The 16,032-nt window shown below is 37.9% G+C and overlaps 1 long non-coding RNA gene across 1 annotated transcript; it reads right to left on the bottom strand.

Annotated features, from left to right (window-relative positions):
• Nucleotides 1–8,602: 8,602 nt before the first annotated feature.
• LOC123582185 lies at nt 8,603–9,881 on the bottom strand. Its single transcript, XR_006704269.1, has 2 exons — nt 9,705–9,881; nt 8,603–8,926 (listed from the first exon to the last, which is right to left on the bottom strand). It is a non-coding gene; the product is annotated as an uncharacterized LOC123582185 (long non-coding RNA).
• Nucleotides 9,882–16,032: the final 6,151 nt, after the last annotated feature.

Raw genomic sequence — 16,032 nt, 5'->3', positions numbered from 1 at the left:
TGATCTTGTTTCTCAAGTGCTTTAACCAAATAATAATTTGGTCGGTGGCATGTTGGTCAGTCTCTGTTAGGTTCCATTTTCCTCCTTTCACTCAGTGAGAGGCTTGCCTAAGTAGAAATATGCCTGGTCATGCTGAGAAGTAGAAAATAATATTTTTTTTAATCCTGTTTCTATATCCACTGCCATCTTCTGGCTTTTCTGACTGGTTTTGCTCACTGGCCAGAATGCTTAGTTGCAAAAGTGACTGGGATCTTGGTCTTCTAGTTTCCAGATCACTTGTTATTCTACCATGTGACATGGCATTTCCCAAAAGACCCTGCCTTCTTTGAGGCACATTTTTACAAGTTTCTGTCTTAAAAGCACATGATCTTTTTTGTACCAGCCTCAATCCACCCCCAAAATTACATTCACCAACTGAATGAGAAACATTGTGAGGACAGAGCCTTAATTCACCTAGTGTTTGTGTCTTCCATTTTTCTTGGTCAATTTCATAGTCTGGACCTTATAAGGGTTCACTCTATCACCAATGGTTGAACAATTAGTTAATAACATACACATACTCTAATCTCTGAATTAATTATATACAGGTAATCATAAAATTTATCATCCAAATTTGGACCCTTTGGAGAAAAGAAGTGGCATTACTCTCTTAAACAACATGTGTAAATTGGGACAATGGTTCTCTCCATTATATAAAGAATTTGCATAGTACCTGATACATAGGAAGTGTTCAATAAATGGTAACCTTTAAAAGGAATTGTATTAAAAGAAGTGAAAGCGTTGACAATTTAATAAAGAGTAAACTTAAGAGTGGTTCCCTTAATGGGGCAACTAGGTGGCTTAGTCGGTTGAGTGTCTGACTTCAGCTCAGGTTATGATCTCATGTTTCATGAGTTCAAGCCCCACGTTGGGCTCTGTGCTGCCAGCTTAGAGCCTGGAAACTGCCTCGGATTCTGTGTCTCCCTCTTTCTCTCCCTTCCCCTGCTCCCACTCTGTCTCTGTCTGTCTCTGAAAAATAAACAAACATTTAAAAAAGAGAGTGGTTCCCTCAAATAGTAACACAGAACAATGGGTTGCTAGTGAAAAAAAAATTTTCTTTCTTGCATGGGTGTTGAATTTGAAGTCTACTAGACTTCCCGCCTAGGAATCAAAGTGGGATAGTAAAGAATTTTTTAAAGGCAAACATACAGGTGGAGATATTTTCTAAGGAGATGAACTTGGGAGATAAAGAGCCAGGGCCACAACAAAATAATCATTATACTAGCAGGGATAGCGGAAATACCTTAAAATAAAATAACAGAATTCAGAGAAGGTTCTACTTGTTTTTCAGGTTCCTTTGTTATTATTTAATTCTTACTTCATGAAGTTGACAATATTTTTAAAGTAGTTCGTCCCAAGTGACATCCCAGGATTAGAAGACATGGATCCCAATTTCCAATGCCATCTCCCGAGGAACATAACTTACTTTTTTACTGATGCTCTATAGGATTATCTGTAATTCTGGGCTGCCTTTGCAGGCTATCATTTTCCTGGGGAGCAGGCGTGCTGAGAGGCAATCCATCTTACTCCCTTCCTTCCAACTTGAGACTTGACCCTCGATCGCTGAGGTCTGATCTCTAATGTTTCAGCACCAGCTGCAACCCAATCCGTCAGTGAGCACAGCTGAGCTAAATTAATCTAATTTTTTTAGCCTTTGCACCCCAGATATCAATCTCCTGGGCAGTTAGTGCTCCCTGAGCCAGCCATGGATTCCACAACCGCTTATCACTGCCCCCTTTGTACTTCAGCCCCCAAGCTGCAAACAGCCTTGTGGGCACCACCGAGCTACACAAACATTTGTCCCCACAGCCGACTAGCTTCCTCAGGCCAGTGCGCCTAATGAGCTGGCCGTTGCCCGTAAATCAAGTCAAGCATACACAGTTCGGGCTTTCATCAGGTGAGCCCCGTTCAGCAATGCCTTTGAAGGAGAGGCCCCTGTGGGCTGCAGAGGCTGTACGCTGCCCAGATAAACACCTCATCTCAAAGATGTTGTTCTGTTTTGCAGACAGCCTTGTCGTTAGTGGGAGGAAGCGTGCTGGGTTGCCAAGTACCAGGAGCAGACTGATGTGACTTGGGAGCCAAGGAAAAGAAACACACACGCATATACACACACACACATACACACACACTCACACACTCACACACCCTCCCGAAGAGCCCAACTGGAGAGATGAGGAAAACACAAGGGGTGAAAATCTCATACACCATCCTCTCACCCCCAGATGTGCCCATTACTGGACAGTCAGTGTAGATGTGGTACATGTGGCTTGGATGAGACCTGTCATGAGGACCTCCAACCGTGCTTCTGACCCACGGACGGCCAGCTTGGGGACCTTCTGCCTCCAGTGCCCTCCCATCCTTTCCTCCCTGAAGCCTCTCCAGGCTCCTCTGCATATTCAGTGCCTTCTCTGCAATTTCCCTTGTCTAAAATGTTCCACTAATTAGCTTCTGATCCCACAACAAGACAAAATTTGTATATGATGATTTCTTATGCTTTTAGGGCAAACCATTTTTTATACTGGTTTAGAATGTCTCTCCATTTAGTATTAGCAAGTGATCAGTAAATTCTGTAGTGATTTTTCAAAATTCCTTTAGAATTGTTGAATTTTATTCATTAATAATGATAATATTAATACAGACACCATTCCAGAGGCCAAGGATATAGTGATGAACAAGCCAAACACCTGTATTCTATGGGGGGTGGGGGGAGACAGACAATCAACAAGAAAGCAAATAAATATAGGATGCAATTTCAAGTAGTAATCAGTGCTATAAATAAAATTTAAGTGGGAGAGGGGATAAAGAGAGATGATGGGGCTGATGACAGTGAGGTGATTTCAATGAGGCATCAGGCACGGGCCCTGGAGACATCATGTTTAAATTGAAGTTTATTTGAGGTGAGGAAAAAGATATCTGTAGGTATGGGTAAGAACACTCAGGTAGAAGAAAACGCAAAGGTCCCACAATGGGACCTGGGGGAGAAGAACAGGAAGGCGGAGTCACAGGCAGAGGAACTCAGTGTAGGACATGGGGTCAGAGAGGCAGGCAGAAGCTGTGCCAACATGAGAGGTAAGGGGAGGGAGTAAGCATGGTATATATCACTTCCAAGAAGGGCATGATATCTCTTATCTCCTTTATCCCTCACATAACCCCACAGAGATAGTATTAGTATCCTCTTTGTAGTTCTACAAACTAGGGCTCACAGTAGCCAGATGGCTTGCTGTAGTTCCCAGAGATGGTAAGTGGCAGAATCCAGAGCTCAGTTCGAAACTCCTACTTGACCCACAGAGTTTCTGTGGATTTAAGCCCCAACCTTAAATAGATGACAGTTTTGTTAGGGTGACAACATTTACTCTGATGAAAAATGTGAAAACAGAAAACAGAATTTATGCTAATCTGGATTGTACAGTGATGGCAGTGGCTACTTTATCTTTGTTGTTGTTCCTTTGGAGCAACGACGCTCCTGCTTTCCCACAGCCTTGTGGTAGATATGAAGACTGAGCAAATGGGATCAGGGGGATTGCTGCAGAGATCAGGTATAGTGCAGCCACATGTAACACTAGGGGACGTTAAAGTCAGTCTTGTTCATATAAATCAGGGTTTTCCAAACTTTAGCCATTTGAAAAGCATCTTGCACTATTATTTATCTAATATTTTCCTTCAAATTGACTCAACTTTTTTCTTAAATAAATTGGTCTATAAAGGAAATTTTGTATTTATATTAGCAACATAAAGCCAGTATAGTTTGCATAAAAAGAAAGTATGTATCAATAAATTAAATCAATGTTTACCTCCATTTTGTCTAAACTATCCAGAGTCCCCTTATCAATGTGGGGCAAAGCTGTGGGCAACCTGCATTATCTCTTCCTATTTCTTTTTTTTTTTTTTAATTTTTTTTTTCAACGTTTATTTATTTTTGGGACAGAGAGAGACACAGCATGAACGGGGGAGGGGCAGAGAGAGAGGGAGACACAGAATCGGAAACAGGCTCCAGGCTCTGAGCCATCAGCCCAGAGCCTGACGCGGGGCTCGAACTCCCGGACCGCGAGATCGTGACCTGGCTGAAGTCGGACGCTTAACCGACTGCGCCACCCAGGCGCCCCGGTATCTCTTCCTATTTCAACAACAACAAAAGAGGGTGACAGCTAAGTATCCCTGTGTCAAATGGTTAATGCTTTGTCCGTGTACTTTATATCATTTTCCATAACTATACTTTCGGAATTTAGCAAGGTGTACTTTGCTGCCTTTTTCATTTATGCCAAATATTAGCTTTAAATCCTGCACAATAATGGTCGTCAAGTGCCACAGTATGAGACACTGCAATCGTGTGGTATGCTTTCTTCTATCTCTGTTGGTTTTAGCACAATTGCTCAAGAAAAGTTCTGGAACTCAGTATTTAAAAAAAGTTTACTACTGAAATCATCTTCCTCCACCTTCCTCCTTCCATACTCCTTTTAAAAGCCCCTACCTCTGGCTTCCTCAGTTTTCCTATTTTGAAGCCACAGAGCTATCTGTGGATGTGGAGAGGTGAAGGAAGGTATAGATCAAAGTGGGGGAGACAAATTAAGTAGTTTTAATTTGTATTTGTTCAGATCTATGTCCTTTCCTCTTTATTTCCATTGTCCCCATCTTAATTCAAGTCCTGATGACTTCTCAAATTATTCCAAAAGACCTTCAGATGAATCTCTCGCTGTTGCCTTTTCTCCCGGTCTACCCCGTAGCTGCCAACATGAAGTAACAACACCAACATATCACTCTCTTGTTTTTAAAACATTCATTAATTTCCTACTGTCTGCTGAGATAAAACCTGCCTTCTCTCTTCGACATTCAAAGTCTTCCACTATATTCTCCAGTCTACTTTTATCTCACCCTTCCATACTCCATTCTCATGTATACTGGATGCCCTGAACCAAATAATCCCTGTAATAATAATTCAATAATCATCTTGAGTCTTTATATTGTTCTCATATAATTCCCTCCATATCACCTTTAACTCTCAAAATCCCACCCATGTCTTAAGGCTCATTCCAACTACTCTCTTTTCTAATGCGTCCGTATGTATTCAGATGGATACAGGGATATAAGGCCTGCATTCTTCACCTTGTGTCAAGTTTCACTACATGTTATAAAGCAGATTTTTTTTTCAAATTAGGGAAAGGAGGTCAGTTGTACACACAGTTCTACTGTCATAACACTATTACATAGGACAGTGGTGTGTTTAGTCATCTCCAAATCCCTTGTATGGCCTGATAGAGGATAGGTAACAAGAATCTGAATAGTTAGGTTTTGTTTTTACTAGGAGAGAAGTCAGTGGTTGATAGAGAGTAAAATTTCACTGTTTGAGGAACTGGAGAAAGTCACTGGCCTCATTATGAACTCTCCTGAGAAAAGACAAGAAATGGATTTCATTGGCCCCTGTTGCACTACTCCATTAATCACCTCTGCTGTCAAATATTATTTCCTTTTGTCAGATTTACAGAGACTCTCATTAGAGACTTTCTAACGACAACTCTTTCCTTGTATATACTTCTTTTGACCATGAGACCCTCAATAATAATAAATAAACAAATATTTCACTATCTTGAGATTGTCATCTATGTGGAGAGACTCATGTAAGTGATAAACATTTTCTTTTTCTTTAAAAAAATGTTTATTTATTTTGAGAGAGAAAGAGAGAGAGAGAGAGAGAGAGGAAGTGCACAAGTGGGGGAGGGGCAGAGAGAGAAAGGGAGACAGAGAGAATCCTAAACAGGATCTATGCTGTTGGCACAGAGCCAACAGGGGGCTCCATCCCAAGAACTGTGAGACCATGACTTGAGCCGAAATCAAGAGTCAGATGCTTAACCAACTGAACCAACCAGGTGCCCCAGTGATAAGGGAAAGAATTGCCTATGTTTCTCTGAAGTATGCCCCAGCCTGGATGCATGTGACCATTGTGACCATTGTGACCATCAGTCAACCTTGCCATGTGCCCACAGCAGTAAGATGAGAAAAGACTGACAGGTATGGAGGTTGCTGTGACGAAAACCAAGGACTCATATGCTACTTGAATTGCATCATCAGAGGCTGAAGAGATTTGGCTTCTCTTAATAAGGTCCTAGGACTAAAACCGGGAGTTCAAGAAATATGAACGTCATTGTATATTAAAAAAGAAAGTATGTTAAACACAGTTCTAATAATTAGGAAATACTTCTAAGGCCCATATTGAATACTTTGATTCTAATACAAAAAAACACAATCAGTTGTGCTAGTCATAACATGCATACATGTAAGGGTGTGGAATTATCATTATTGGAATCATTAGTAGGAAAGATTTGCTGAACATACCCAGTGTGGTATAATACAGGCATGACACTACTTATCACTGTGCCCATTAGATAAAAGGCACATTTGGAATTTTAGAGATAAAACACATGGAAGCACACATAGGGATGTATTCTCCCACTACAAAAATTGGCCAGTTGATTGACTGGAATGTCATGGATATCAATGTAGGCCTTAGACAGAAGCTAAGGTATCAAGAGGCTTCTGTGACCTGTCGTTGTGCTCTCCCAAGCTTTGTCCTCCCTCCTATCAGAACTTCCCTTCCATTCCAGTCATGTCTATTTGTCCCCTAGAAAGTGGTTTTTCTCTGCCAGTGCTAGGGGAGAGTCACTGGGTGCTTTCAGACAGAATCCCTTCCTGCCCCCTGCCTCCCATCCTCAATGCATGTGGCACTTCTGGCAGGAACCAGCTCTACCAGTTCTTGCTCAGACCTTCTGGACGCCTGTCAAAGACCATTTGTGACAGGACTTGAGAAGAGTAACAAAGCAGCTTTCCCTTCAAACCCTCGGAAGAATGTGAAAACCAGAGTGGGGACACATAGGCTCTTTGTAACATCAGATACACAGTGTCAGCTGCCTTTTCTGGCTGGCAGGGCTAAGTGACAGAATACAATGAAATGCTCAATGGGGCTGCATCGGGCTAGTTAGGACAGAGGATGCATTTTATTAAAGAAAGTAACATTGTGCCTCCTGCCAAACTGAGGTAATTTCCTTCCCTTTTCTATACTTCCCAGCATTCCAGATTTATACATTTTTACAGTGTTTGCCAGAGCTCACCTGAAGAAAGCTCTTCTCAAATAAAAAACTTAAAGAAATATTTTTGTTCAGGGCCCAGACCCATAAAGAATAACTACCACAAGCTTAAAAAATCCCAACCTAATTTTACAACTAATTACTTAAACAAACCAAATAAACAGACCAGGTTTGTCTCACTGAAAAGAAGACTATAAGCATATAACCTGCCCTGGAGTTTGGTAGAGTCAAATAACAGGACTCCTCACCCCACACCATCTTCTCATTGGCCTTACAGTCAGTCAATTCTTTTGTCTCTGAAACCAAGATGCTTGTACATTTCAATACATATGTTTCATCATCCAACCAAAAACATGATCACTTTTCAATTACTAGAATTGCTTAGGATATGTATAGATAAAGTCAGATCTTTCTTGTTAATGACATACGAGTCAACAAGAACTTTAATTTGATTCTGGATGTTCTCCTAAAATTCAGTAAGGAACACATTCCTTTCAGGCAAATTGATCAAGAGCAACAAACATGACCAAATGATAACTAACGTGTGGCTCGGGAGAGTTAGCATTTCTCCCAAGGTTACTCTGCTGATGCAAAGGACCTGAGTGTTGGAGGATAAAAAGGGATGGGGCTGTTACACTCATATCCATCATATACTGGGCCCTTTGATGGGAATTTTGCATACATAATCTCACTTAGTCTCTCCACACATAATAAAACTAGCTCGTATTATAGTTTAGGAACCCGAGGCTGAAAGAGAGAGCCCTCAATTCCCAAAGCTAAAAATTGATCCAATATGTAGTAATACTACTGTCTATTTTATCAATCTAGTATAAAATGTTCAGTTATTTCAATTCAACATGCATTCATTTTTATATTCCCTGGAGCCTAAAATATATATGATACTCTCTCATAAGAAGTCACAGGAAGGTGAAGTTCATTCATTTATCTACACATCGTACAACACTATAATTAATAAATAATCTCATTACTACTGTGAAGAAGGTCCTATATTGTTACAGAAGAGAATAATTCGTTCTATAATGAGTGAAAGGTGTTGTGTTGAATTTAAAGCAGTGGCCTCAATCTTTTCAATGTGAAGACCTCCCTTATTTGTCAGAAAGATTTGGGTGCCCCATGATAGTAACTGAGAATTAGCTGAGAGATTACCTATCCACCATAACTTGATAACCATGTGATAAAATTTTTTGTTTCAATAACCCCATTTACTGATATTGGCAAAACTTTAACACACATATCTGATATAACACAGTGCCTAGAAACAGTCCAGACACATGGCCTTAAAAGCACTCTCCACCAAAGCATCCATGACCCACAGGCTGAGAACCATTGTTTCAAAGATCAACAAAGAAGGAAAATGTGTGGAATTAGGAAGCACTGATTTGCAGAGAGCTTTGGAGTCCTCTCCAAAGCAGTTCTAAGGAGATACGTGCCTTAAAAAATAAAAGACAAAGGGGGCTCGCTTGGGATTGATTTAGAGAAGTTATTTTATGGAGTTAATTTCCTGGCAGCCTGTACGACTTTCCTGAGTCTCCTGTGACAAACTGCTACAAATCAGGAGGCTTCAAAGAACAGAAATTCATTCTCTTCCAGACTAAAGATCAGAAGTCTGAAATCAAGGTGTTGGAGGGGCCATGTTCCTCCAAAGGCTCAAAATGAGAATGTTTCCTTGTCTGCTCCAGCTTCTGGTGGCTCCAGGTTTTCCATGGCTTGTGGCTGCAACACTTCACATGGCTCCAACTTCATATGGTCTTTTCTGCCTTATCAGTGTCTTCTTCTTAGTCTCCTGTCACCTGTCATTGGATTGAGGTGAGCCCAGATAACCCACGATGATCTCATCTTGAGATTTTAAATTACATGTGCAAACAACTTTTTTTCCCCCAGTAAAGTCACACTCCCAAGTTCTAGGAGTTAGGATATGGACATATCATTTTTGGGGGGACCACCATTCAACCTGCTACACAGCCCAACCCCTCACTTATGGCTCCTGGTTTAGTCCAAGGAAAACAATGATGTCAAGAGGGTTAGAAAGTGGTGACTTGTGAATTAGGAATGACACAGGGGACCAAGTTCAGGTGTGCTAGTGATCACTAAGACATCTCAGTTCATCCGGCAGCTACTTTCTAAGGGCTAAAGAAAGGCTCCTTACCTAGAAATGCACTTTAAAACATGACATAATTTTAGTTGCTTTTTAAAAAATTATAATAATAATTCATGGCCTTTAAATATTCTCAAAAATATTTTTAAAAATCACAGAAAGATAAGTGAAAATAAAACAAGTTACTCCACAACTTAGAAAAAGATAAATTCTGGAATGTTTCCCACCTATGCTCTCCCTTACTTAATCCCTCACCACTAATATTAGACTTCATCAATTAGACTCCACTTATTTACATGAAATTAAATTAAGTTTGGTTTTTAACATGTTAATTTTAAAAATAATAACATTTTAATATATAATGACATTAACATCTATTTATGAGGAGTCAAGATTTATAAATTCTGATTTATAAAATAATATTTGTATTTTCTGTAAGATGGAATAACATTTTTTCATAAAGCATTCCATACCTTGATCGTGTCTTCATTATAATGTTGCTCTCTACTCATATATATGAGAGTATATATAATCATTTAGTCATTACCATAGTACTGAGAGCTAGGCAGATTGGTAACAAATGAAAATAAAGAGTAAAAAGAATAACTCAATCTGTAGACAATACAGCTGGCAAGTCATAGACCTCGGGTTGGAGCCCAGACCATATAACCTCAAAGGCATTAAGCCATCTGGCTTCTGGGAATAATATTCTGGGGTTTTTGATATTTGTTTTTCCCAGGCAATGTACACATAAATTCTCACATGACTTACTTTGTTCTCTTTAGATGCTTACATGCATACATTCTGACTTTACATGCATTCTCTCATTTTAATTTTTTGATCTAGTTTACAAAGTAGAATTTTTCATTCTAATTTTACTGCAAAACAAACAATTCTTCCCAACCCTCATAACCCTGGAGATGCTAGGGAGAAATGACACTGTGAGATTGCCAGTTAGGCACCCAGTATACCAAACCAATATGCAAGTGCTTGTTTCTCTTTTGTTTTTCCTTCTCTCTCCCAATATTTCCCAAATGGTGGCATGTATAGGTAATTCCACACTAGTCTCAGAGGAAGTGTAAATTAACTGAGTACTGACTTTAAAAAACGTTTAATAAAAACATGTCATAGAGATATTCAACATGCATTCTACAAACATGGCATTATTTCATTTAAAATCAAATTTTTTCAGGATATACCATGTGTAGTTGGTGAAACTAATAACTGACATCCAATAAGAGGAGGAATCAGAAATGCTGTTGTGGTTCATTTTACACACAAAATTTTTAATGTATATATTATATATTAATAATACAAATAATATATGTTAATACAACTAATATTTATTACTAATATATTGTTATATATACTATATATTAATGATATACAATTTGTTATGTAATGCTTTTCTGTCCTTTATACAGGCTTTGTTTTCTACCAAATGTTAGAGTATGGACATTTCTTCATGTGTCTAATGTTAAAGAACTGTATACATGACTCATCACATTTCCTTTTATATAATTACTATCTTTTATTTATACATTTTCCTATTGCTGAGCATTTAGGCCATGTTTTTGTGGGGTTTTTTTGCCATTATAAACAATGCAGAAGAGGACTTTTTTGCACTAATCTTTGTCACCATCTCTGATTAGTTCCTCGGCATAGATTCTCATAAGTAGATCTATTGCATCAAAAATCATAATCATTTTACAGCTCTTAGAAAAAGTTGCATTTTGCTTTCTATAAAGAGTTTATCAATTGACATTTCTAACACCTCTTATCTTCCATATCCTTGCAAGATCAGAGTATTATCTTGTTTGTTAAGTGATTGCTACTCTTATAGGAAGGAAGTGATACTTAGTTTTATTCAGTATTTTTTATTATTATTGTAAAAGGACATTTTTAAAAATAACTGTTCCTTAGTCTTTTACATTTCCTCTTCTTATGATTTGTTCATATTCTTTGTGATGTTTTCTACTGGGATCTAAATGTCTTACTGATTGGAACTCTCTCCTCCGTAGATAGGCAGAGTGCTGTTTTAATACAGAAATATGTTTTCACAAGGAAACAATTCTCCATTTTTCCATGATGATGAAATGTTGCCTTCACTGCATTTGATTTTCTCATGACATTTTGTGAGTAAACATCTTATGAATGACAGAGGCCCCAAAAGGCAATACTATGATGTGGACTGTTGTTGATAATTTGAAAAAGACAATAATAAGTATCTTAGCCATCTTGAGTTCATCTCGAAATAGTGTAAATAAATACTTCTTCCAAAGATATTAATCCTGACAAATATTTTCCAATATTTTAGGCATTTCTTTTTTAAACTAATTTTAGAGCACTAAATTTTAGATGGTTGTTTAATGGAAGAACATTTTCCTACGTGTTCTATGCGCTTCCTCTAAAATTCTGAGCGAGCCTTTCACCTTCTGGGTATAGTAACAAGGAACATCACCCCCATATTAGTACTGTTTTTGGTATACAAAGTAAGCTTTCTTACCAATGACACTGATGATGATTGTAATTTTGTACTCTGTGTACTCTTCAAGTAAGTACAAGTCTCAAACTTCCATATATGTTCAAGTGTGAGGTGCTGGCAGTGAGACAAGCTGGCTCCATCAGCCTGGGTTACTCGTTACTCCCTAGCTCTTTCCCATGTTTATAAGTATGTCTTTTGTAATGGAGCCACAGGAAATCTCTGTTCTATAAGCATGGAAATGGCAGTGTCATACATGAAATCTCCTCCTAAGCTAAAAGTCTTCATTTCTCAGGGATAAATAAGGAATTAACCAAACACTGGCTGAAGGCTTTAGGTTTAGAACAAAAGGAGGACCTAAAACAGCATCTGGAACAGAATGAGACTGGCAAAATATTGGGACCTTCCCAATAAAATTTTCCATCGTGGGATCACAGGGCATGAAGGTGCAGAAAACAAATCATACTACAGGGAATCATAACTGAGGACCTGTCCACAGAGGGGTTCCTCCTTGGGGGTAGATTAGGAAAAGCCCAGGTGGCGAAATGCCGAGGTACAGCTGCAGAGAATCAGCCCCCCCCTTTTTTTTTTTCAACGTTTATTTATTTTTGGGACAGAGAGAGACAGAGCATGAACGGGGGAGGGGCAGAGAGAGAGGGAGACACAGAATCGGAAACAGGCTCCAGGCTCTGAGCCGTCAGCCCAGAGCCTGACGCGGGGCTCGAACTCACGGAGCGCGAGATCGTGACCTGGCTGAAGTCGGACGCTTAACCGACTGCGCCACCCAGGCGCCCCAGAATCAGCCCCTTTTAATCAGGGCTCAGTTTCTACTGTGGCTAAGCTGATTGGTAAATATGACAACTGGTTACAATGTTGTCTTTGAGACTAAAATACTGAAGTGCTTTTTCAATCATTATAAATATATTTATTTATTTATTTATTTTTTTTTTTTAAATTTTTTTTTTTTTCAATGTTTATTTATTTTTGGGACAGAGAGAGACAGAGCATGAACGGGGGAGGGGCAGAGAGAGAGAGGGAGACACAGAATCGGAAACAGGCTCCAGGCTCTGAGCCATCAGCCCAGAGCCCGACGCGGGGCTCGAACTCACGGACCGCGAGATCGTGACCTGGCTGAAGTCGGACGCTTAACCGACTGCGCCACCCAGGCGCCCCCATTATAAATATATTTTATTACTATGCTTTATGTTATGACATGTGGAGTTAAGACTCTATTTTTATTTTTAATTCTTTAAACATACATGGACTCTTGACCACAATATTTGGTTGTCTAGAACTCTTTACCAAGCATGAGGGATAATAGATTTTACTGTATAGCTTCTGTCTCTTACTCAGATTTTAATCAATTTAAGAGCAAAGGAATGATTTTTCTGCTTCCTTTGGTCTCCCAGCAGGCTGCAATTGAAAATGGATTCTGATGGCTTGGAAAAGTTAATCCATCTCTGAAAGGTATGGGAGACCAGCTCACTAAGCAGGAGCTGGCCCAGTATGTCAAATCCTGTGGTGACTCCGTGCACCTTGAACTAAGCATACCTTTGGCACTAGTCTTAGTAACAGCACTTATCAATCAAGTCTTTGTGTAGCTGAGTCAATGATTTGACACGTTAAATGAATAATTATGGATTGGCTGACCTAGAGTGCATTTCAGGAGCCAAACTTCAACTTACTAATAGCTCTAGGATCAAGCTTCATACTGCACAGAGACACATGTCTGCAGACAATAAATGATGCCATTATTCTTGGTTTGGTATGATATTTATGATTGATCTTAACCCTTTGGTGAGAATGTGTTTTATACCCTCTCATTTGTTTTCAATCTATTTTAAGTATGTTAAGTTTCAAGACTCCACAATCATAGTCTAACATCTTGTTTTATTACATGTTTTCTTTAAGACAAATCTGGGTGCAATTTTTAAGGCTCATTTATCAAACTTTGTGATCCCTTAAAACAATATCCCGTGTGCCTAAGGCAGTTCTACATTAAAAGTACCAACTTTTAAAAAGCAATAATAATCTTTCAAGAAATACTTTGTTTTTAAAGGTTTATTAAAATGTGCTTGTCTTAACTTTTCAAAGTCAAGGTGACTTTTGATAGTGGATTTGCACCTAAAACACTGAGAAAAACAGCCTTATATCTTAATAAGGTCTGAATTGGAAAAAGGGAAGTACTTTATGGAGTATCCTTAGCATTCTTACACATTTTAAACTACCTCCCAAGGAATATGCTTACGAACTTGCTCATAATATTTCTTTCATTACTCATGAAAATATTATTTTCATGGAAATTTTACCATATGACATTACACTTGCCTAAAACTCTTATTTTTGCCCTGCAACATTTCTCTTTCAGACATGAACATTTCTAGAGGAATTTTGGTATATAGAGAAAATGTAGTGTTCTATTTAATGATTACTATGTACACTTCAAGAGGCAAAAGAAATACTCTGAGGTCAATCTGAAAGTAAACAAAAAACCCTACTCACTTTATTATAACTGGAAAATTATACACATGATGGTATTTATAATCTGGTTTCCATTCCAAGTCAAATTAAAATGGGTCATTTTGTTCACTTGGCTTATATTTAATTCCAGAGGAAAAAAATCTGACATTTTTTTAAACAAACATTTGTGTTGTTATAATATATGTCTACATGCTGTTAAAAATGATTGGAAGTCAAGAATTCTGTCAAAATTTGTCGCTTTCTTTTTTAACTTCATACTGGACAGTTAGGATGATAAACAAAAGTCTAATACTGAATTAAAGATATTATTCAATTTTTAAAATATGAATGAAATGTGAAATTAACCCATAAAATAATTAAAATTATATAAATATACACATATATTTTAAAAGTTGGGACATAATTGACATATAACATTACATTATTTTCTGGTATATGATATAATAATTTAGTATTTGTACATGCTGTAAAGTGATTACCACAATAAGTCCATTACCATACACAGTTAAAATACATATATTTTATGTAAATGTACTCTATAAACATCTTAAAATAAAATCTCCAAGATTATAAAGTAAAAGTTTCTTTATACTTAGACATTACAATTTTTTTATTAATGTTTATTTATTTTTGACAGAGACAGAGTGTGGGCAGGGTAGAGGAAGAGAGAGAGACACACACACAGAATCTGAAGCAGGCTCCAGGCTCTGAGTTGTCTGTCAGCACAGAGTCTCTGATGCAGGGCTCTAACTCATAAACCGTGAGATCATGACCTGAGCCCAAGTCGGACGCTTAACCAACTGAGCCACCCAGGTGCCCCTATACTTAGACATTAAGAAAGGAAAAATCTACTTGTATAATTTGTTAAATATTACAACTTAAATTTTAAACTGTTACCCATTGATCATTTGATCAATTACCCATTTGATCATTTACTTCCTAGAATCCTTCCTGTGTTTTCCCAGAGCTATCTCTAGCTCAGCAGAAATAAAACTTGAAACAAACAAACAAAAACCTGATACCAATTACTTCAGCAAAGTGTTACCTAACTTAGATAGGCTCCAAAGTAGTATAAGGGAAAGTAGAAGGAGCAAGAGTAAGCATAATAAAATTGTGATTATAGATTAAGCTCAAGCAAATGCAATTTGAGAACGAAATTATACTGAAATAGCCCTTGAACATTCTGTGCTACATAACTCTGGACTATGAGAAATCCAGTGACAGAGATCAACTTGGGTCACAAGATTTAGGAAAGGGATGATGGCCTTAGGTATTGAGAGAAACAATATATTGTTATAGGGTTCTTATATGGGAAAGTGCATCGAATTACTTGGAGGTAGACTGCAATAAATTAAAGATTTTACAGTATAAACCCTAAAGCAATTACTAAAATAAGCCAAGACCCAAGAGTTATAGGTAATAAGTCAACACTGGGAAAAAAACATAATAAAAATATGCCTACACAATTAATCTAAAATAACACAGAAAACAAACGACAAGATGATAGATTAAACTAAACTTCAATCAATAATCACATTAAATTAAATGGTTTAAGAACCTTATTAAAAGGTAGAGAGAGTCAGACTGGATTTTTCAAAAAAATAATAATTATATGTAGCCCATAAGAAACTCATTTTAAATATAAAGACACATAGGCTTAATGTAAATGGATAGAGGAACATCTGCAACTCCTGTATATTGCTAGTTGGAATGAAAAATGTTTGAGCCACTTCAAAAACAATGCAGCAACTTCTTAAAAAATTTAACATACAATTACCACATGACCCATTACTCACACTCCTAGGTATTTATCAAAGAGAAATCAAAACTCATGTTTA

The sequence above is a fragment of the Leopardus geoffroyi genome, chromosome B3 (assembly GCF_018350155.1).
Source record: "Leopardus geoffroyi isolate Oge1 chromosome B3, O.geoffroyi_Oge1_pat1.0, whole genome shotgun sequence".
Taxonomy (NCBI): domain Eukaryota; kingdom Metazoa; phylum Chordata; class Mammalia; order Carnivora; family Felidae; genus Leopardus; species Leopardus geoffroyi.
The sequence above is the reverse complement of the archived record's forward strand: the minus strand, read 5'-3'. Positions and strand labels throughout refer to the sequence as shown.